The following is a 23,360-nucleotide window of genomic DNA, read 5'->3' on the forward strand; positions in this document are numbered from 1 at the left end:
AAGCATTTAGGAGCTGCATCTCTGTATTAGTAGTACAGGGGGCAGTCCTGGGGAAACTTTTCTGTTTCTCATCCACAGATCTAAGTTGCACTTAAAAATGGCAGGGATTAACACTGTTTTATGTGCATGGGGAATCTGTTCCATAGCAGCGATATCCTCTGCGAAATACAGCTGTCCCTCCAAACAGTTGATGTTGCAGAAGAGGTTTAAATCCCTTGACTGAGTATTTTTCATGCCATTTGACTTGCTGAAATGCAGTAAATTGATACTTAATGGGTTAGAGGATGCCTTGTATGCTAGAGGCAGGTCATATCTTAGCAGTTTGTAGGATACAGAGTATAGTGACAGGATTTTGAGTTGGACCATGCAGGACATGTTGTTTTGGCCTTTTATCCTTTCAGTAAGGTATCTCTGTGGGCATTCCAGTGGTTGCATGTGTTTGGACAGATAGATGCCCGTGGATGCAGGATATCCAATGACTGGCCTAATGAGGTCTGAGTAAAGGGGTACAATGCCATCCTTAGATGTAGACATAGGACTTTCATTCAATAGACACATGATAGTCAAAGTTAGGTCACTGTCTACAAAAGCTACCAAATCCTGAACAACTGGGTCAACTCTTAGGGGCGTATTGTCAATGTGGTAGTGCCCTGGGCAAGACAACAATAATGCATTTTTTTTGGCATTGAGTTTCAGGTCATGATTTGGATACCAGTTATTTATTTGAGACAAACCTTCCTGCAGGATGGCTAAGTCATTTGGAGATCCAGTGACTGCTCCTAACTTGCAGATATCTGCAAACTTAGTCAGCTGGAGCCCTGTGACATTGACCTTTGCTTCAAAGGTAAAGTACAGGAGAGGTCTCAGCACAGGACCCTGGGGGACTCCACTGGTGACTGATCTCTTTGTGGCAGTAACTTCCTTGTTTTGATTATCTGCATCCTATCTGTGAGCCAGTTGGCAATCCAGCGGGTGGCACAAGGGTTTATTCCCAGTCTGTTTAACTTTTCTACTATGCTTGAATGAGTAATTGTGTCAAAAGCTTTAGCCTGGTCGAGGTATGAGGTGTGTACCATTTTGCCTTCATTTATTGCTTTGGTGACCTTTTCAAAAAAAAAATCCACCAGATTCAGTAAGCATGACCTGCACTTAACAAATCCAAACTGAGATGTGTCTAGTATTTGGAGATTTCCCATGTCCTGTTTGATTAATTCCATGATAAGTCTTTCAATGGCTTTACATATGAGGTTGACTTATTTATGGGTCTATAATTGCTTAGGTTTGTGGAAGGTCCTCCCTTATGCAGGGGAATGACTATAGCTGTTCTCCATTCATTTGGTATAAAACTGTATGGACAGTGAAACTGAACAATGTTGTTAGGGGTGTGGCTAAATCATGCTTCATGCTATTTAAGATACATCCAGGAATATTTTCAGGACCCATTGATGCATTAGTGATGAATGATTTTCAGAACCCATTTGTCTGACACTATTTCTTGCCAAAGGAAACAAAAATCGACATTCAAACTATCTGGAAAGGAAAAGTGACTGCCAAGGAGGGCATGGCCCATTAGTCATTTGGGCTTGTTAGACTGTCCTTTATTTTGGAGGGCTCCTGCCTTCTTTTTGGTACTTTCTTATCACTTCTTCCTAATTGTCACTTACCTATCATTTTGCTGAGACTATTTATTTTGTTTCCTGCCAAATTTGGATGATGACAAAGAGGTTCCTTGGAAAATCTGGAAAAGGTGGGATGAAAGACACAGGAATTCCCTGAATCAGTTTACCTCTTTCGTATTTTTGATAACCTCTGCAGGACAGAGTACAGAAACTCTCTGTCAAAATACAATTAAAATCTAATTTTTCAGATCTTCTGGGAGGTTCTGAGAATGCAGCTATACAAATATCTGTAAAACAGTACCAGTGGCCATCATAATGAGTTGCACACAAACTTTAAATAAAACGAAAAACACAACCACTGTGGGTAAAGGAACACTGAATTTATTAGTGTCACAGATTTAGCGCTTTAATCCGCTCAATGCCTGGACTTCTTCAGAATAAAAACACAGTACATGCCCAAACACTAAAAAGAGCTCAAAAGACACACCCCATATTCCCAATTAATGATTAAAGCAATATGCATTCAACTAAAACAATTATGCAACTCACAAGATAGTAAAAACAATGATGGTTAATACTGAAAAACAATGCATCAAAATATAAAACATGAACACTAATTAATAATGACGTCAACTATAATGCTAGCATAAATTTCAACTTTAAATAACTTGAGATAGAAATGACATCATTAACCCTGGATGTCGCCCAGCATTAACTCTAAGTTGCCACTTTAACTCAAGGAATTCTAAAATGGTGTCATTGCGACCCCCCTAGGGTCCTGGGTCAAACCTTCTATGACAATGAATTTAAAGGAATGTGTAGCATACATTTTGATATGTCTGAAAAGGGCAATTCATTCGTCCTTCTTCTTGATGTCATAACCATGTTGATAAACACGATATCTGAAGTGCCTGATGGTTTTACCTATGTAAAAACAGGTACAGTCATTACAGACTGCGGCATATACCATCCCCTTACTGTCACAATTGAATTTCTTTTGTAACTTAATCATTCCATATCCATGTATGAAAACTTCTGCACCCCCCAACATCACTTTACATTGGGTGCAGTGTCCACATTTACTCATTTTACCTTTGTTGGAACTCCCCAAACTCCTTTCAATCATAGTTTTTAAACAAGCCTCTTTCTTGTATACTATGTTTGGCCTTTCACCTAATTTATTGGCAACCTCCAGGTCATGTTTGAAAATAGACCAAAATTTTTCAGTGACAAATTTAATTTCCCTGAAATGTCCATTGTAAGGCAAAACCAAAGCTTTGTTGTAATCAACATTACCTTTGTCATGTACATCCTGACTAACTGTAGGTGTACTAGTCAAACCCAAAAGGGGCTTGTAAAACCCACCCTGTCTCTTTCTCTTCACTTCATCAAATATTTCATTTAAGACATCTCGGGGGTAACCTCTTCTGTGGAACATGTCAAACAATTTAGTGCATTCAAACAAAAACTGGACATCTTCATTCACCATCCTGGCAAGTCTCACACATTGCCCCTTAACAATGGATTTTTTCTGATGAGTGGGATGCCAGCTCCGGAAATGCAAATATGAGTTGGAATGAGAGGGTTCCCTATACAAGTTGGACTCAAATTTCTTGTCAACCCTATTCTTAGTCAAGGTTACATCTAAGAAGTTGTCTTGCTCTAGATCTACAGTCATGCTGAACTCCAAGAAATCAGTGGAGGAGTTGAGAAATTGGAGAAAAGTATCCAACCTGTCAACTGAATCCACCCAAAAAATTATGATGTCATCTATAAAGTGTCTATACAGACACCAACAATCCTTGATTTCTGACGTGAATAACACATTGGTTTCCCAAAAAGCCATGACTATGTTGGCAAAAGTTGGTGCGCATGCAGCGCCCATGGCAACACCATTGATCTGTCTAAATAACTGCCCTTTAAAACTGATGACATTGTTCTTGAGGACAATTTCCATGAGTGAACTCAAAGTGACACTTTAGTCATTCCCTATCTGTGTGTAAAGCCAAATATTCCTAAAACCAATATATCCCTCTTTCATGTGGGATAATGGTGTACAAGTTTTTATCATCAATACACACAAAAACTAAGTCATTGTTGTACAATCCATCCGTCACCCCATTCAAAAAGTCCTAGGAATCCTTCAATAATCGAGAATAATCAATAAAGATGTTCTTTAATGCTTGGTCGATATACATGGCTATAAAAATGTCTTTGATCCCTTAGCATCAATAATGGGTCTCAAGGGAGGTTCAACCAAAGATTTATGAATCTTTGGGAGACCAAAAACCGTGGGAGTCCTAGGATGTTGCACTTTCATATACTCTAAGTCACTAAGGGTGATATGGCCATTGAGAACCAAATCTTCTAGGGTCAAATCAACCCTGTGAATGGCCACATTCATTTCATTTAAAGAAATTTCCTCGTAGTCGGTTGACAACAGTAATGAAAGGATTTTGTTGATATAATCATCCTTACTCATGACTACAAGGCCACCTGCCTTGTCCGGTTTCATTATTCGCAGGGAGGTGTCTGACCTAATATCCTTGAGTAATGTGGCTTCATCACTGGAAAAAATAAAGGGAATAGGAATGGCACATCTCACTATCTTCCTGATTTCTTCTTCTTCACAAAGTTTAAAAAATAGCAACTATGGGATGCAAAGGAGGATTGTACGTGCTGGGTCTCCTGTTATTCTGATGCAGTACACTGTCTACACCTGAGTTACCAAACAAAAGACCAACATTCAATTTCCTGGAAAACAATTTAAGTTGTAATAAAATCTGATCTGTTCTGGCCCTTTGAATGGGAACAAATGTTAGGCCTTTCTGAAATAACTCAGCCCAGCTACTAGAAATCTCACGGTGACAGTAGTTATATATGTGAAAATCACCTAATGAGTTAGATACAACTGAATATGCTGGTTGAAAATTCAATGCCAATTGTTCTGTCTCCTCGAGTCCCCCTCCCTTTGTTCCCACTCCAACCTTGTTGGTATGGTTGGAGCTGTGGTTGGGGGGACCCTGTTGTCTGTATCCATTGTTGTTGCTGTTGTTGTCTCCCCCCGGTCTGGTTCATTAACCTTTGTGATCTCCTCGGGGGATGGGTCTAAAGGGGCCTGTTCACCTTCAAAAGAATCACATTCAATTATTACACCATTGTCACTATGCCGAAACAACACATTACAGTCATTACCATAAGCAAAAACATGGTTAGATTTGTCAGATTTGTTAATAGGGGGTTGGGGGTAGGCAATACTGTTTTCATATTCCCTCAAGTCTCTGTTGTACTTCCTGATTTTTTTTTTGGCTTTCAGTTCTTGAATAAATTGATCAGCTTTGCAGAAAGCTTTATACTGGTCAATTTTAACATCAAAAAGTAAATCATTCTTGAGAGAAATTTCCAAAGTTTCTATAGATTTGTTCAAGTCATACATTTGTTTGGCATAGTCATTAATAAGTACTTGTAGAAGCTCACAACCATGTTTGTTAAATAAAATAATTAACACACGATGTAAGTCTGAATCCTTCATCAACCCTGAAGGAAATTTCACATTCTCAAACTTTAGGCACACATTCTACCTTTAGGCATTCCTGTAAATAGTCTCGTTCTAACTGTAATTTACAAAACTTAATGACCGATTCCTGGAAAGTTTTCAAACGTTTATCCACTGTCCCTGTGTTCAAACTATTTTCTTGTTGAAACCTATTGAATAGATCCTTATTTAACTAAGTATTAAGGTTAAAACAGAAACGTTGCTTCTCTTGCTGTTCTCGGCGCCTGCAGCAAGTGAACTGGCATGTCCTTGCATCCTGACGTCATCTTGGACCGGCAAAACAGCTCTACCTTGCCCTGGGAGGATCTCCAAGCTGTTATTGGAACCAGAAATTCCACAAAACCCCAAATCATTGCTGTTATTAAAACACATACTTCTGTGTTTGGGAATAGCACCTGAACTGAGTGCACAGTCAACATGCTGTGTTAATCTCTGAACTAATATAGTTAAGTTGTTCAGAGAATTAGATAAAGTCTCAAATCTTTCTTCAGTGCTGGCCACACCCTCAGTGGTATCATCCATGTCAAACTGTACACAAACCATGAAAAGAACAGCACCAACTAAAATGAAAAACACAACCACTGTGGGTAAAGGAACACTAAATTTATTACTGTCACAGATTTAGCACTTTCGTTTGCTCAATGTCTGGACTTCTTCAGAATAAAAACACAGCACATGCCCAAACACTAAAAAGAGCTCAAAAGACACACCCCATATTCCCAATTAATGATTGAAGCAATATGCATTCAACTAAAACAATTATGCAACTCACAAGATAGTAAATACAATGATGGTTAATGCTGAAAAACAATGCATCAAAATAAAAAACATTAACACTAATTAATAATGACGTCAACTATAATGCTAGCATAGATTTCAACTTTAAATAACTTGAGATAGAAATGACATAATTTAGTCCTGGATGTTGCCCAGCATTAACTCTAAGTTGCCACTTTAACTCAAGGAATTCTAAAATGGTGTCATTGGGACCCCCCCCCCCCAACCTTCTATGACAATGAATTTGAAGGAATGTGTAGGATACATTTTGATATGCCTAAAAAGGGCATTTCATTCGTCCTTCTTCTTGATGTCATAACCATGTTGATAAACATGATATCTGAAGTGCCTGATGGTCTTACCTATATAAAAACAGGTACAGTCATTACAGACTGCGTCATATACCACCCCCTTATTGTTACAATTGAATTTCCTTTGTAACTTAATCATTCCATATCCATGTATGAAAACTTCTGCACCCTCGAACATCACTTTACATTGGGTGCAGTGTCCACATTTACTCATTTTACCTTTGTTAGAGCTCCCCAAACACCTTTCAATCATAGTGTTTGCAGTGTCCACATTTACTCATTTTACCTTTGTTAGAACTCCCCATACACCTTTCAATCATAGTGTTTAAGCAAGCCTCTTTCTTGTATACTATGTTTGGCCTTTCATCTAATTTACTGGCAACCTTCGGGTCATGTTTGAAAATACTTCAACAAATTTTCAATGACAAATTTATTATTTCCCTGAAATGTCTATTGTAAGGCAAAACCAAAGCTTTGTTGTAATCAACATTACCTTTGTCATGTACATCCTGACTAACTGTAGGTGTACTAGTGAAACCCAAAAGGGGCTTTTAAAACCCACCCTGTCTCTTTCTGTTCACTTCATCAAATATTTCATTTAAGGGGTAACCTCTTCTGTGGAACATGTCAAACAATTTAGTGCATTCAAACAAAAACTGGACATCTTCATTCACCATCCTGGCAAGTCTCACACATTGCCCTTGCCTTTTTGTGAAGATTTACTACTTTTGAAAGATTGGCCCTGGGTTACAAGGATAATATCTTTGGTATTTGGGAACAGGAGTCAAGCACAGTTGCTTGACACCCTGCATTAATTCTCTTTCACCTTCTTAAGCACCTCAAACAAGTTTCCAAAATAATATATATTTATCTAGAGAAACATTTAAACATTGAGCCTTCACATCATCTGAGAAGTTTTGTATTCTCACCCAAGCATTTCCATGGATAATACTGCAGAAAAGTAAAGTGGTGTAGGTAAACTAGTCTCCCAACACAACATCGCAGAATGAAAAGAATAGGAGATAGCAGATCACGGCTGATAAAATCAGCAATTTAATCCAAGTAAAAAGGTGAGCACTTTCGCAACCAAAGCTGCTTCATCAGACAATACAATACATCCTTTCCCCATTTCTTATACAAAGCTCCAACCAATCACAGCATTTGCCAGTAAAAATCACTTCCCTAGTGCATATTAACTCTTTCATGCATAAAAACATTTACAACTAAAACTTATTAAAAAAACTGAGTGAAAACATTATATAACTTCACAAAGTTAAAAACATAATATATAAACAGTTAACTGTCTAATTAATGGTTTATTCAACAAAACAGGTTTAATACTGATTTTGTCATTTAAACCTTTACCCATATTTGCATGCATCCTGACTATCCATTCTATTTCCTCTGTCTCAACTCTGTTCCTAATTGCCCCTCCTCTATTACCTACCCAGACTTTCTCCATCAGCATGAACTTAAAGCTATGTGATGCTCCCATACCCATAGTATGCCTAGCTATGAACCTATATCCATAGTATGCCTAGCTAGGGCATTAGTGTCTGCCTTTCTGTATATATCATATGCATGGTCTCTGACCTGTCCCTTAATCTGTGTGTCGTCATTCCTACATAGGAGAAGGAACACAGGGTGCAGTATGCCAAATATATTGGTAGTATTACAGTCAGCTGATAGCTTGAAGTGCAATGTCTTACCTGTGTCAGGATGCTTAAATGTCCCCGTCCTATCAACATAATGACAGTAATTGCATGAATTACAGGCAAATGTAATAAAATGTAGTAATTCATATAGCGCGCTCTGCTAATGCGTCTTTCTCCAGTGTCATAACATAGTTAGGTAGGGGTTTGAATCCTGCAAAGGGAATGTATGTGTGTTAGTATGAGTGGGGTTTGTGTGTGTGCATAATGCTGTGAGGGAAAAGTGCCTTTAGGGTTGGGAGGGTGGCCTAATGGTTAAGTTGTTTACCTTATAGACACAAGGTGCAGGGTTTGATTCTCACATGGGGTAATTGGCTAGGCTTAAAATGTCTGACAAGGGCAGTTAGCCTAGTAGTAACCTATTAAAACTATGTACCCAAGATCTGTGATGTACTGTGAGTACTACTTACAGATCCATTCCTAGAGTCACATAAGAGTCTTTTCAAAGATTTCTTATTTTTATATGCATATTTTGGAGTCCCCCCCATGATATTACTAACTCGATCATCTGAACAAAGTGCTCACCTTTTTACTTGGATTAAATTGTTTGATGATTTTATCAGCCGTGGTCTAGGAGATTCCATGGTGGTACAGCGGTAGCGTTGTTACCTCACAGTAAGAGGTTCTCCCGTTCGATTCTCGGCTTGGCTTGGGAGTGCCTTCTGTGCGGAGTCTGCATGTCCTCCCCACGGTTGGGTAGCGTTCGAAAGATATGCTTGCGTAAATGGGCGTGCCTTCGTTGAAGGTTGGGCGTCGAGCTGGCACCTCGGCGTTTCGTAAAAATCTACTGCCAATCATTAGCGGACCAGAGTTCCGCTGTGGCGACCCCTTACTGGGAAAAAGCCGAAAGACTCTCTCTCTCATCAGCCGTGGTCTGGTATCTCCTATTCTTTTCATTCTGTGTTGTTGTTGTGTTGGGAGACCAGTTTACCTTCACCACTTTACTTTTCTGCAGTATTGTACTTGTTTTATTGTGGTGTGGAGGGGTTCCGTTCAGAAGCTCAAAATACTGAAATCTCGAATTTCAATATTTCGAGCCCAAGAAGCCGAATCCACATAATAGCGAAAGTTTAGAAGCGCGAAATTCAAAACCTCGAATACCGGAGGTTTTGAATTTCACGCTTCTAAAGTTCTGCTATGGTCATGTATTCAGGTAAGTTGTGTGTGTGTGTGTGTGTGTGTGTGTGTGTGTGTGTGTGTGTGTGTGTTAAGGGGTTTGTATAGGGGCTGTGGTGTGTGTCAGTGTGTTTTGTTGCTGTGATGTGTGTGTGTGAAGAGAAAGTAGCTTGTGTGGTGATGTTTTGTGTGCGTTTGTATGTAGTGTGACCTTGGAGTGTGAATATTTAAGTAGGGGGGTGTGGGGTGTAGGGGGGCTTGACCCTCTGCTTACGTGTAGTAGAGTGATTGTGTGTGTTTGTGTGGTGGATGGCGTGTGTGTGTGTGTGTGTGTGTAGGAAAACTGTGAAATCCAAAACTTCCGGTATTCGAGGTTTTAAATTTCACGGTTTTTAATTTTCATTGTTTTTTTTGGATTCAACTTCTTGGGCTCGAGATACTGAAATTCGAGATTTCAGTATTTCGAGCTTCTGAAGTGAATCCGGTGTGGAGACATGGCAGAAGGTGCTTCAGCTATACAAGAGATTGGTTGTGTACCTGAGCTGAACAGCTACAACAAAACCATGCAGAGGAATCCACTTACTTACATCAATAACAAGGATAATCCTCTGTTGAACTATTTCCCTACAGCAGCAACTGTGACAACAGGCCCAAGTTGTGAATATGACTATAACCTACTCAGAAATGAACTGCATAAATGAGAAAATGATGCATGTAAATTAGTGAGGTTGAGACCGCAAAGATTTCATTTTGAAGCATGCCTCAATCTGTGTATTATACCTCGAGGACTGAGGGTATTAAATATGCCGACCTACGGCAATACATACAGAGGTCTGCTCACACAATGGCAGCAAATAAATCTAGAAAACAGTTATAATTATATGAAACTGTTGATTCAGTTTTTTAAGCCGGAAGAAGAACTTCTAACTACCACTACAGACAGAGCTCAAGTGGATCTGTATGATAGATATACACTGGCAGTAGTGAATGTTAAGGTGGAACATGTATTTGAACAGGTTAGTGCATATGAAGTACAACTTTTAAACTATAAGAAGAAAAAGATTGAGAGAGACATCAATGACTTCTCCAACGGCCAAGTTTTTGCCTGGCCAAGAGAGAAGCATCATGGCCCTGACACTATACCAGATAAAGTGACTAACCAAATCAACAACTGTCCACTCAAAGAGCAAAAGTTGTAACTCCACCTTAAGCATGGAGCAGCAGCAGAACACGTGAGACAAGGAAGTGACTCCCGCCCATCAAGCCAGTCAGAACAGTATAGTTGCTGTTGAATTACCTGCTTTGTCTTCGTTTGAAGGTGGAGCACGCAGGAAAGAGAGTTCTCAAGTTAATGGCAGTAACATGCACACATTACTGGAAGGGAATATCTGTGCGAACATGCCCTTTCCCATATACACACCAAATTTTCACAATCACAATCGGGAGAGGCTGGCTGAAGAGGAAGGCGTCCCTGGAAGAGGAGAACACTCTAACCATCAAGATGATGTGGGCAAATGAAGAACAGTCACTAATCTGGAACATTTCCAGCCAGATTTTAAATCACGCTGAGAGGACAGTACTGAACAAAGGTACGAGTTTCATACCCTTTGATCAAATGGCAATTGCTGACAATATAATTGAATTAAAAAGTATACTAGGAACCTGATGTTGAAATTGCAATATCAGGGTACCAGTATGAATGCCAATGAGATAAATGTTTTTAAAAAAGCTAGTGGTTATGTACCTACTATGGTGGGGGTTGTGGAAGCCTTTGAAAAACCTTGTATAAAAGACATATATTCGCTGTATGATAGCAAAAGTCACACTAAAAGTTTTGTTAACTTGAACAGTTGTGAAAGAGAAGCAATCGAAACTCTATGTCGTGATCAAACCATCTGTATTAGGCCAGCTGAAAAGGGAGGACCCTTAGTGATTATGGATTATTTTTTCTACACTGATGTCATGTACCAGATGCTCAATGATAAGCAAGTGTATGAAAAAATTGAAAATGAACAAGTTGAGCAATGCATTTTTAAAGTAAGAAATGACTTATTTGAATGCATGCAGTGTCAACAAATCACCATGGATTTACATACATTTTTTGTAGATGAGCCAACTGTTCCCCTTATTCAGGGACTACCCAAAATACACAAACTCCCCAGGAATCCTCCAACGAGGCCTATTGTAGCAGGACGTGGATAGTGCACTGAACCCTTATCCATTTTTGTAGAACATCACTTGAAATCTGTGTTAGTTAAGAATAGCAACATCCTTAAAGATAAACACTTTTTGTTGGATTTGCACAAACACATTAACGATCATCTACCTACTAAGGAATGTTTGATGGTTACCCTTGATGTGCAGTCACTTTTTACTGTGATTCTCAATGAGACTGGTATTCTGTTATTACAACAGTATCTTGAGCAAGATGGATTGTATGATGCTCGAACCATAGATTGCCTATGCTTTATGGTGGAAATAATTCTAAAAAATAATGTGTTCATGGTTGAATATTCCACATATAGACAGCTGGATGGCGTAGCTATGGGCACTTCTTTTGCCAATAGCTACACCAATCTAGTCATGGCTAAATGGGAACAACAGTTTGTTCTGATAGAAGCTTGGTCCAGGAATGTTGTTTTTTATCTGAGGTTTGTGGATGACATCTTCCTTCTTTGGGAGAGAGGTGCATCTAATCTTGAGTTATTTTTGCAAGATATTAATAGCTGCACTACATTTTTGAAATTCACTGCTATGAGTTCTAATAGATCCATTGAATTTCTGGATGTCTATATAAAGAGGAAAGATTCAGGGGAATATCATACAGAGATCTAGCATAAGGAATGTTACAGGAACACTTATGTCCATAGACAGAGAGATCTAGCATAAGGAATGTTACAGGAACACTTATGTCCATAGACAGAGCATGCACCCTAAACATGTTTTTAAAAACGTGGTTAAGGGACAAGCACTAAGGACACCTAGATTAACGACAGATGACAGTATATTTTTTACAGAATTGCAACACCTAGAAAAGAAGTTTTTAGATAGGGGCTATAACAAAAGAGAAATTGAGCAAGTAATATGGCCACACTAAGAAGAAATAAAGGTCAACTATACTTTTCAAATTCTGATGAAATAAGTGAAGAGGGAGGTCCTAAACATAATCCTCTGAGGATTACAGTAACCTATGCTAATAATATTAAATTACTACAGGATATATTTTCTATGAATCGGAACATACTTTGTTCAGATGATCGAGTTGGTAATATAGTGGGGGGGGGGGGGCTCTGAAATACGCATATAAAAATAAGAAATCTTTGGAAAGACTTGTATGTGGCCCTAGGAATGGGTCTGTAAGTAGTACTCACAGTACATCACAGATCTTGGGTACATTTCCCTGTAATTTATGCAATTACTGTCATTATATTGATAGGACAGGGACATTTAGTCATCCTGACACAGGCAAGACATTGCACTTCAAGCTATCAGCTAACTGTAATACTACCAATATAGTGTATTTGGCATACTGCACCCATTGTTCCTCCTATGTAGGAATGACCACACACAGATTAAGGGACAGGGTCAGAGAGCATGCATATGATATATACAGAAAGGCAGACACTAATGCCCTAGCTAGGCATACTATGGATATGGGAGCATCACAAATCTTTAAGTTCATGGTGATGGAGAAAGTCTGGATAGCTAACAGAGGAGGGGCAATTAGGAACAGAGTTGTGACAAAGGAACTAGAATGGATAATCAGGATGCGTGCAAATATGGGTAAAGGTTTAAATGACAAAATCAGTATTAAACCTGTTTTGTTGAATAAACCATTAATTAGATAGTTAACTGTTTATATATTATGTTTAACTTTGTGAAGTTATATAATGTGTTTTCACTCACTTTTTTGAATAAGTTTTAGTTGTAAATGTTTTTGTGCATGAAAGAGTTAATATGCACTAATGAAGTGATTTTTACTGGGAAATGCTGTGATTGGTTGGAGCTTTGTATAATAAATGAGGAAAGGATGTATTGTATTGTCTGATGAAGCAGCTTTGGCTGCGAAATCGCTCACTTTTTTACTTGGATTAAATTGTTTGATGATTTTATCAACCATGGTCTGGTATCTCCTATTCTTTTCATTCTGTATTTCTATGGATAATTTGAATAGCCACAGCTCTGGATGCAGCATCAACAGCATCATATGCACACTCAAAGTGCTTAGTGACTTGGGAAGCAGAAGTACTCATTTCTAGCAAAAAAGAAGTTATGTACTTACCATAACGTTCCATCTGTGTTGTTGATCTTCATTCATCCTTGACTTTTGGGTACTCGGTTCTGATCCTCGTAACCAGCTCGGCTGTTACACAGCTCGTGCCCGCCAAAAGCTCTCGAGCTAAGACTCTACCCACAATACCCCTCTCCATATTACCTCAGATCGAATTTGCAGCCACATAAAAAGACAGAGGAAATTGTAACAAAAAGAAGCCATGTCCAAGGTCAAACCTGATAAAGTTACCAGGACAAGGATCCGTTCCTCTAGGAAGTCTACAGCAGGGGGAAGGAGGCTGGGGTGCCAAGGATAAATGAAGATCGACAACACAGATGGGAAGTTATGGTAAGGACATAACTTCTTTACCTGATGTCAATCTTCATTTATCCTTGACCTTTGGGACAGACTCCCCAGCTACTTTAAGTCCTGGGTGGCCTTATGGAAGGATATTCCTGAGAACCAAAGGATGCTCTTCACCTGGTGATCAGATCCAATTTGTAATGAGTGACAAAGATATGTGGAGTAGTCCACGTTGCTGCTGTGCATATTTCATCCAAGTAAGTCTTGACATGGAAAACAGGTGATGTGGCTATTGATCTGGTGGAATGCTCTCTCACAGGCACAGGTAACTTGAGATTCTTGTTATTATATGTTCAAGTAATACAGTCTTTTAGCCATTTTGACAAGGTAACTTTGAAATGGATTTTCCCAGAGTTGGACTGGAAAAAATACAAACTGGTCTAATTTTCTAGATTCTTTAGTCCTGCTGAGTTTGAGTGAATGTCCAGCAAATGTAAACAGTATTCACCTTTGTTGGAAAAACTGTGAAAGAAAATGGGCAAGTCTATAGTTTGATAAATACTGGATTCTAAGACCACTTTAGGAAGAAAAAGATAGGTTGGTTCTTAGTGAAACTCACCCTTATGAAAGAACAAATACGGGGGTTTTGGACATAATGCGTAAATCTCAGAAATTCTTCTGGCAGACATAACGGCTATCAGAAAAATAGTTTTCCGTGAGAGAAATTTTAAGTGACATGTCGCTGATGGTTCAAAGGGGGAGCACCAAACACTGTAAAACCAAGGTCAGATCCCAAGGGGCTAGAGGGTCTTTAAACAGAGGTTTTAATCACAAACCCCTTTTAAGAATATTTTACATAATCTGTGGAAAATTAGTGAATGGTCTTCAAAGCCATTATGGAAATTAGAAATGGCAGCTAACTGGACCTTAATTGTGGAAAAAAGAAGTTATGTACCTACCATAACACCTTCTTTCTTGCTGGTTGGGTTTGGAGCCGATCCTTGGCTCCGACTTGGCCATCTTCAATAGGCTCAAGGGCTGTTTACTGGCTCGAGGCTACCCCTTATCCCATGATGCCTAGCGATAGCTACCCAGATCTCATTTGAAAAAGCTAACTCCAGACATAGCAAGAGTATAAACCAGTCCAAAAAATAAGTTGACTTTACCTGCCATATTCTCTAAGTCAATAGAGGAAAAATAAGAGAACACGCAGCCAGTGAAACAGGATCTCCTCTCGGTCCACTAGGACAGGGGAACGGAGGGTGGGATGCAAGAAAGAAGGCGAGATGAAGACAACTAACATGGAACGTTATGGTAGGTACATAACTTCTTTATGTTAAGTTGTCTATCTCGCCTTCATTCTTGCTGGTTGGGACAGTGTCCCTAGCACCTAATATCTTAGGTGACTCAGTTGAACAGACTCTTCAGAACAGTGGAACCAAAGTCAGCTCTGCTCCTGGAGACCATATCCAGCTTGTAATGAGAAATAAAGGTATGAGGGTTTGCCCACGTGGCAGCTGCACAGATAGCATCCATGGGCAACCTAGACTGGAAGGCTACAGAGGTGGCCAAGGCCCTAGTAGAATGACCTTTCAGTTTAATAAGTAACTTTGTTCCTTAACTGATAAATGAAAGTAATGATGTGTGACAACCATCTAGACAAGGTTACCTTGGAAACTGGGAGACCTTGTTTGCCTAAGGCATAAGAAAGGAATAATTGGTCCGACTTCCTTATTTCTTTAGTTCTGTGCAGGTAAAAACGTAACTGTCTATGAACGTCCAATTGGTGTAGGTTGTACTCTGCCTTGTTGGTATGGTTAGGGAAAAACACAGGAAGATCTATAGATTGGTTTAAATTATTTTCTGAGCAGACTTTAGGAAGAAACGAAGGATTAGTCCTCAGAGCAACCCTGTCCTTATGAAAAACCAAGTAGGGAGGACGAACACATAGTGCCTGAAGTTCGGAGATGCATCTGGCTGAAGTAATAGCTACCAAAAAGAGCGTCTTCCAAGATAGAAACTTGATGGAGCAGGACGCTGCTGGTTCAAAAGAGGGAAGAATTAAGGAAGTTAGGACTAAATTAAGGTCCCAAGGAGGAGGGGGAATCTCTCACTGGAGGCCTAAGAAGAGTTGTCCCTCTCAAAAAAGCTTTATAGAGCTTATGAGACATAATGTTAGAATTTGACAAACCAACATGAAAGTTAGAAATGGCCGCTAATTGTACCCTGATCGTAGTGGAAGTGGACCCGGAGTGAAACAGTTGTGCTAGGAATTCCAGGATTTTGTGGACTGGGGCTGAAAAGGGATCCACATTCCTAGCCTCTGCCCAACAAGAAAAACATTTCCATTTGCTAGCATAAGTTTTTCTCGTTGTAGACTTGCGAGAGGAGACGATACTGCTGGGGAAATGCTGGGAAGCCTGGCTAAGGTTGGAAGTCGAGCAACTAAGCTGTGAGCTGGAGAGTTTGGAGGGAATGATGCAACCTGCCTGATTGATGAATCAGGAGATCTGGAATTGGGTCCAGAGTCCAGGGTTGATTGAGAAGGTAATGGTGCAGGAACGGAAACTATATCTGTCGAGGCCAGTTAGGGGCAATGAGGATAATTTTGCAACCCAACAATTTTGCTTTCTGTATGAGTTTTGATATCAGGAGAAATGGAGAAAAAGCATAAAGAAGTCCCTGAGGCCAATCGTGGACTAGAGCGTCTCTGGGTATGTGACCTGGAAGCGGAAGAAGGGAGAAGTAGTTGCTGCATTTGCTGTTGAAGGGGGTGGCAAAAAGATCACAGCAAGGCTGTCCCCATTTGTGGAAAATAAGATCCGCAACTTCCTGATTCAGAGTCCATTCGTGAGGCATGAGGATAGCCCTGCTGAGCCTGTCCGCTATGACGTTGGATCTCCCAGGGATGTGTGTCGCAATCAGAAAATGTTGGGAGGAAATCGCCCACTGCCAAAGTCTGAGTGCTTCTCGAAACATGGGGTAGGATCTGGTTCTGCCCTGCTTGTTGATGTACCACACCACTGACATGTTGTCTGTTTGAATTGCAATGGTCCCAGAAGGAAGAGAGTTTTGAAGGGCTTGCAACGCCAGGAGAAGGGCTCTCATTTCCAGGACATTTATGTGCAGATGGTACTCGTGAGGTTGCCAAGTGCCTTGGACTGTCCTGCCCAGATAATGCCCCTTCCACCCTATCAGGGAGGCGCCTGTCGTCACTGTGGCTACTGGAGGGGGTTGAATGATAGGTCTGCCCTGAGTAATTAGTGGGGAGACCATCCACCAAGAAAGATGTCTTTTGCATGCATCTGTGATCAGGATCATGTGAGTCATGGGTAGCTCTTGGAAAGACCACTGCATGAACAGAAGCCACTGAAGAATTCTCATATGAAAGTGCGCTAATGGGATTAGAAGAATGGCTGCTGCCATGGAACCCAGAGTTTGAAGGACGTACCTGACTCGGATCCTTTTGCTCTGCATCAGAATCTGAACTTGCTGACGAATTGCGGACACCCTTTCTAGTGGTAGCCTTGAAAACATATCCCTTGTGTCAAAGTCTGCTCCTATGTAAGTGATAGATTGACAGGGCAACAGGGCAGATTTTTCGAAATTTATTGTAATGCTTAGCTGGAAGCAGACTGTGATTGTGTAGTCCCGTGTTTGCAGGAGTTGATACCTGGTGGTAGCAGTGAGGAGCCAGTCTAGATATGGAAACACCTGGAATCCTTGATGTCTCAGGTGAGCCATGACCACTGCCATACATTTGGTGAACACCCTGGGAGCTGTGGTGAGACCAAAGGGCAGAGCTCTGAACTGATAATGACTGGCCCCCAGCCGGAAGCGAAGATATCTCCTGGAGCGCCTGTCCATCTTGATATGGTAGTACGCGTCCTGAAGATCTATAGAGCACATCCAATTGTGCTGACTCCAAAAGGGTAGAATGGACTGTAGCGTGACCATCCAAAACTTTGTTCTTTGTACAGACCTGTTTAAAAAGAACCTTGAGTAAATTCTGGATCTGTGCTGATCTGCGGGACTTCCTGGATGGCTCTTTTTTCTAGCAGTTTTGAAACTTCTATTACTGCCTGCTCCTTCAGATTGGGTGGAACATCTGGAAGGGTCTTCCTTGACTATACGGGGTGGTTGGTGGAAGGGAATTTTTGTAACCTCCGGATATAATGGACCATACCCATTTCTCTTGTGTTAAACTTTGCCAAGCTTTTGGGTACAGTGAAAATCCTCCCCCGACTGCCTCCCGAGGTGAGCAGCTGGGCAACCCTTCAGGGATGCTGGAAGGGCTTATCAGAGAAATATTCTCTGTTGCCCTGGTTCTGCGGACCCCCTCTGCCATGAGGGCGGCATCTATTATTGTTGTTTCCCCCTCTGCCTCTGGAGGAAAAATCACTACATGTGTCAGGCAAGGCTCCCTGAGATTTACGGAACCACATCCTCCCACTCTTTTGACCCTTGGGGTAAGGTCTAGAGGGAGTGGAAAAATGGACTCCCACGGCAGAGAGAGTCTTGCCTTCGTGTTCACACCTAGTCAAAGTGTCTTTCACCCATGGTCCAAAAAGAAAGGAACCATCAAAGGGAGTGTTGGTGAAGGACGCTCGAAAGGGTTCCGTGAAGTTACACAGCCGCATCCATGCATGCCTCCTAAGGGCCACACCCGTACCTGCGGCTCTACTCGCCCCATCGGCTGCATAGGAAATGAGCCTCATGGAAGAGTTAACAACAGAATTAAGCATCGCTAGCTGGTAAGCTACTTTGGCTTGTGCTCCCTCAGCTGTTGGATCTTGAAGGGTATCTCCGAGCTCTTTAAGGAGATCCCTTTGAAGTCGGGTAAAATGACAAGGTAGTTCAGTGACCTCATTGAGAAGGTCGCTGAAGCAAACATTTGCTTCCCGTATCTGTCCATCGTCCTATACTCCTTGTTAAGGGGATGGACAGATGAAGAGGTCTCCGCTAACTCTTTTTTGGTGGCTGCTGCTACCACCATGGCATCAATAGGAACACCTTTCGAAAGGAATTGCTTATCCTGGGGTGCTCTAATAAATTTACCAGGTCTCTTCGGAGTTGGTTCCACTGTATCCAGAGCTGACCAAGCCTTTCGAGCCACCACTGTCATAAGTGGATCGAAAGGTGGAGAAACCCAGGAGGTGGAAGGTTGGGAACCGAAAGCATCCAGAAATACAGACTCATCCTTGGTGGGGGCTAGGGGATTCCAGTTCCCCCTCTGCTTAAGCATTTCTAGGATGTCCGAGAAGGAAACATCTTCAGAGGGGGATCTCGGGGACTCTTCCGAATCATCTAAGTCTGTATCAGAAGTGACAGACTCGGGGGAGTCAATGTGCTTCCTCTTACACTTTTTCTTCCGAGGGGGCTCCTCTGAGTGATCAGGAGAGGCCTAGGAAGAGAAGGAAACACCCAATGGGGTGTCCTGGAGCATTGGTTCCCTACGCTTGGGGTCTGGAGGAGGAGCAGAGGTTGGCACAGGCACTACAGGGGACAGAGCCGGTGGGGCTGAAAGTGGAGCTGACTCAGAGGACAACACACTTCGCATGACATCAAAGGCATCCCTGCCATGATGCAGAGAAATCTCCGGTTCCGAAGAAATAGGAATTCTTCTCCGCACCGAGGGGGACGGCTCCGAGGCAGATGTTGGAGCTGAGTTCACCTGCGCTGAAGCTCCGAGAGGGAAAACGGGGTCAGACAAGGTTCAGATGCCACTTGCCCCCTCAGAGCCGACAAGGGAGCCACGGCGCCCCGATCCCTCGATGGAAGGTACCACCGAGGGAATCAGAGCCGACATCGGAACTGAAGGAGATAGAGTTATCTGAGCCGACGGTTCCACTACTCGAACCCTAACGAACTCTGGCTCCAAACTTCAAATTGGAGTTGGAGCAGGAACATCAAGAGAAGTGGATGGAGCCGATACCTGTTGAGGAGGGCTGGACAACAATTTAGCTAGTGCCTGTGACTTTAGCAACCTACTGACTACTCTCTCCACATCATGATCCGACAGCCTAGAGGATCGAGAGGAGTGAGAGGATCGGTGACTACGCTCACTTTGAAGTAAAGGAGACAGAGGAGCCAAATGCACCGACTCTAAGGAAGGGGACCTCAGCCTCTTGTGGCTCCGAAGCCTCTGATGGAGCCGATGGGGAGATTGTCTTGTCTGTGCCAGCTGGAACTGACGTAGAAGGTAAATCTGTACCAAAGTCTGCTCTGAAATTGGAGCCGATGGCTTAGTGGATTTAGGGTATTTCACTGGCTGTGAGCTCTTGGCCGGTGAATCATGGGGTTTTAACAGACCCCTGAGAATCAACTTATTCTTACGCTCCTGCAGGACTCTTGGACTAAAGGCATGGCAACCAGAACAAGAGTCCTGTAGGTGCACAGCACCTAAGCAATAGAGCAAGAAGTGTGCCCATCTGTCACAGACATTTTCTGACAGCATGAGTCACACTTCTTAAACCCTGAAACCTTAGTTTCCTTGGACATACTGTAGAAAGGAAACCAACCAATTTAACCAAGAATAAAAGAACAATTTTCAGTTCTACAAGAACAAAAAAAAAAAAAAAAAAAAACACCTACTAAAAAGGCACACAAGTACTACCTAGAAAGGATATAGATAAAGGTTTTTTTTTTTTTTTTTAAGAAGGTAATAGGAAAGCTTCTAATTTAAATGGCTAGCCTATAAGAAAAAGCAGTAGGAAAGCCTCTAAGTTAAACGGCTAACTAGGGAAAGGGGGGAGGGGTGGGGAGAACTCTCCAAGTTAAACGAGTTCTACAAAAGGAGGGATAGTATAGAATAAACAATTATCTACCACAGTAAAAACACTATCGCTAATAAAAAGATATTAGAAGAGCTAAATTCTAGTAAGAATTTACACAAAAAATTCTATACAAGCCTGAGCCAGAAAAATGACACCTCGCAGCTGAAGCGGCAAATGAGATCTGGGTAGCTATCGCTAGGCATCATGGGATAAGGGGTAGCCTCGATCCAGTAAACAGCTCTCGAGCTATTGAAGATGGCCGAGTTGGAGCTGAGGATCGGCTCCAAACCCAACCAGCAAGACTGAAGGCGAGATAGACAACAACATCAGAAGCTCCTTGATCAAAAAGTATGGCTAAAAACTCCAAAACTTTTTCAACTGATGCAGAGAAGAGGTTAGGATCATTATCACACACCCAAATTGAAAATCTCTTCCACTTCCTAAGGTATAGTTTCCTGGTGGCTTGTTCATGGGAATCCAGTAAAATTTTTTGAACTGGGGAAGGTAAATTATTCTGCCTGATGACTAATGGAATTGCAGGAACCAAGCTGTAAGCTTAAGGTTTTGAGAGTTGGGGCGCACTGTCCCTGCGGGTGAGACAACAGGTCTGGAACTGGGTCTAGAATACATGGAAAGTAAATTAGATGAGGCCATAGGAAGGGGAACCAAACTTGTTGAGACCATAAGGATGCAATGAGGATCACTTTGCTTCTTAACCTGCTGGCTTTCTTTAAAAAGAGGGGAATGAGAGGGAAGGGAGAAGGCACAGAGTAGACCCTGGGCCAATTTGAAGAAGAGTGTCTCTCGGGGACTCCCCCTGAGGGGAGATTACGGCAAAGTAGCAGCTGCATTTGTTGTTCAGGGCTGAAGCAATGAGGTCACAGCAAGGTTGTCCCTGGAAACAAAAAATCTCCATTACTCTGGTAATAAGAGGCCACGTGTGAAGCAAGAGAATGCATCTGCTCAGTTTGTCCGTTATCCCGTTTGGGCTCCCTGGGATGTGTACTGCTATTAGAAAATGGTTGGAGGCTATTGCCCATTGCTACACTCTGAGTGCTTGCCAACATGGGATAAGATTGGGTTCCACACTGCTTGTTGATGTACCAGACCGACATGTCTGATTGAATTGCAATTGTGCCTGGAGGGAGGACAGACTGAAAGAATCACAGCACTAACAGCACTGCCCTCAATTCCAGGATACTGATATGCAGGTTAGCCTCTCTCGAGGACCAAGTGCCTTGGACTTTTCTTCCCAGATAATGCCTCCCCCATCTGGGAAGCATCCATGGTCACTATGACCTTGGGGTGAGGGGGAATTAAGGGATGGGCCTAAAGAATTTCCTTGGATTCCATCCACCAGGATAAGTCCTTCTTGCAGCAACCGGTGATAAGAACTGGGTATGCCATTGGATGGGTTAGGATGGACCATTGGGATGCTAGAAGACATTGTAGCATCCACAAGTGAAATCTCGCAAGTGGAACCAAGGTAATGGTCACTGCCATGGACTGTAAAGCTTGGACTAGAAGTGCAGGAGCCTTGTCTTTGGAGAGAATGGCTTGTACTTGGGATTTTATCTTCTGTAGCCTGTGAAGAGGAAGGGGAGCTACATAAGAGATGGTATTCAGATGAGTTCCTATGAACTCTAGATCTTGAGTAGGACTTAGCTGAGACTTTGATTCACTGTGATGCCCAGATGAGTGAACACATGCAGAATGAAGTCCGTTGCTTAAAGCAGTAGATGCTTTGTGGGAGCAGTGATAAGCCAGTTGTCTAGATAAGGAAACACCCAGAATCTGTGCAATCTCAAGTGAGCTGTGACTGCTGCCAGACACTTGGTGAACACCCTGGGGGCTGTGGTGAGACCAAAGGGCAGCACTCTGAACTGAAAATGACTGGCTCCTAGTTGAAAGCAGAGGACCCTTTTGGAGCATTTGTCCATTTGTATGTGGTAATATGCATTTTGAAGGTCTATACAGCACATCCAATCATTTTCCTCTAAAAAGGGAAGTATAGACTGAACTGTGACCATTGGGAATTTTGCTTGCTGAACAAACTTGTTCAGAAGGCTGAGATCTAAAATTGGTCTCAAATCCCCTGCCTTTTTTGGCACTAAAAAGAACCTTGAGTAAAACCCAGATCCTATCTGGTCTGGTGGGACTTCTTGGATGACTCTTTTTTTTCCTAGCAGTTTTTGAATCTGTAAAGCTGCTTAGTCCCTCTGATTGGGTGGAACATCTGGGGGTCTTCATTTTGATCTTGGAAAAAGAGTGAAGGGGAATGGTAACATCTGGCAATGATCCTCTGCACCCAAGCATCTAAAGTTATTTGTCACCAGGCTGTTGAGTGCAGTGAAAATCTTCCCCGACTGCTTCCAGAGGTAAGCAATTGGACCCCCTTTCAGGAGCACTGACAGGGTTGACCAGAGAAAGAATCTCTAGACCCCTGATTTTGTGGGCCACCTCTGCCTTGGTGTCTTCCATTAGATCTTCCCCTCTATCCCGAGGGGAGCCTCCACCACGTTTACTGAAAAGGCCCTAGGGATTTTTTGAACCACATCTTGCCGCTCCTCCGATTCCTACAGTAGCATTGCTGGGGAGCGGAAAAATGTATGCCCACTGCAGAAAGGGTCTTTCCATCCTTCTTACACCTGGCAAGAATTTATTTGACTTTGGGGCCAAATAAAGAAGATATGTCAAAATGAGCATTGATGAAGGAAGACTTGAATGGCTCTGCAAACTCACACAGCTGCATTCAGGTGTGCTGACTTATGGCAATGCCTGAACCAGCTGACCTGGTCGCCCCTTCTGCTGCATGCACGAGCCTCATGGACAAGTTGGAAATAAGACTGCAGGGTGGCTAGCTGGGAAGCCACTTTGTCCTGGACCTCCTCAGACACAGCTCCTGCTAGGGTATCTG

Source organism: Protopterus annectens, chromosome 9.part0 (genome assembly GCF_019279795.1).
Source record: "Protopterus annectens isolate FY-2018-M chromosome 9.part0, PAN1.0, whole genome shotgun sequence".
Lineage (NCBI taxonomy): Eukaryota > Metazoa > Chordata > Ceratodontiformes > Protopteridae > Protopterus > Protopterus annectens.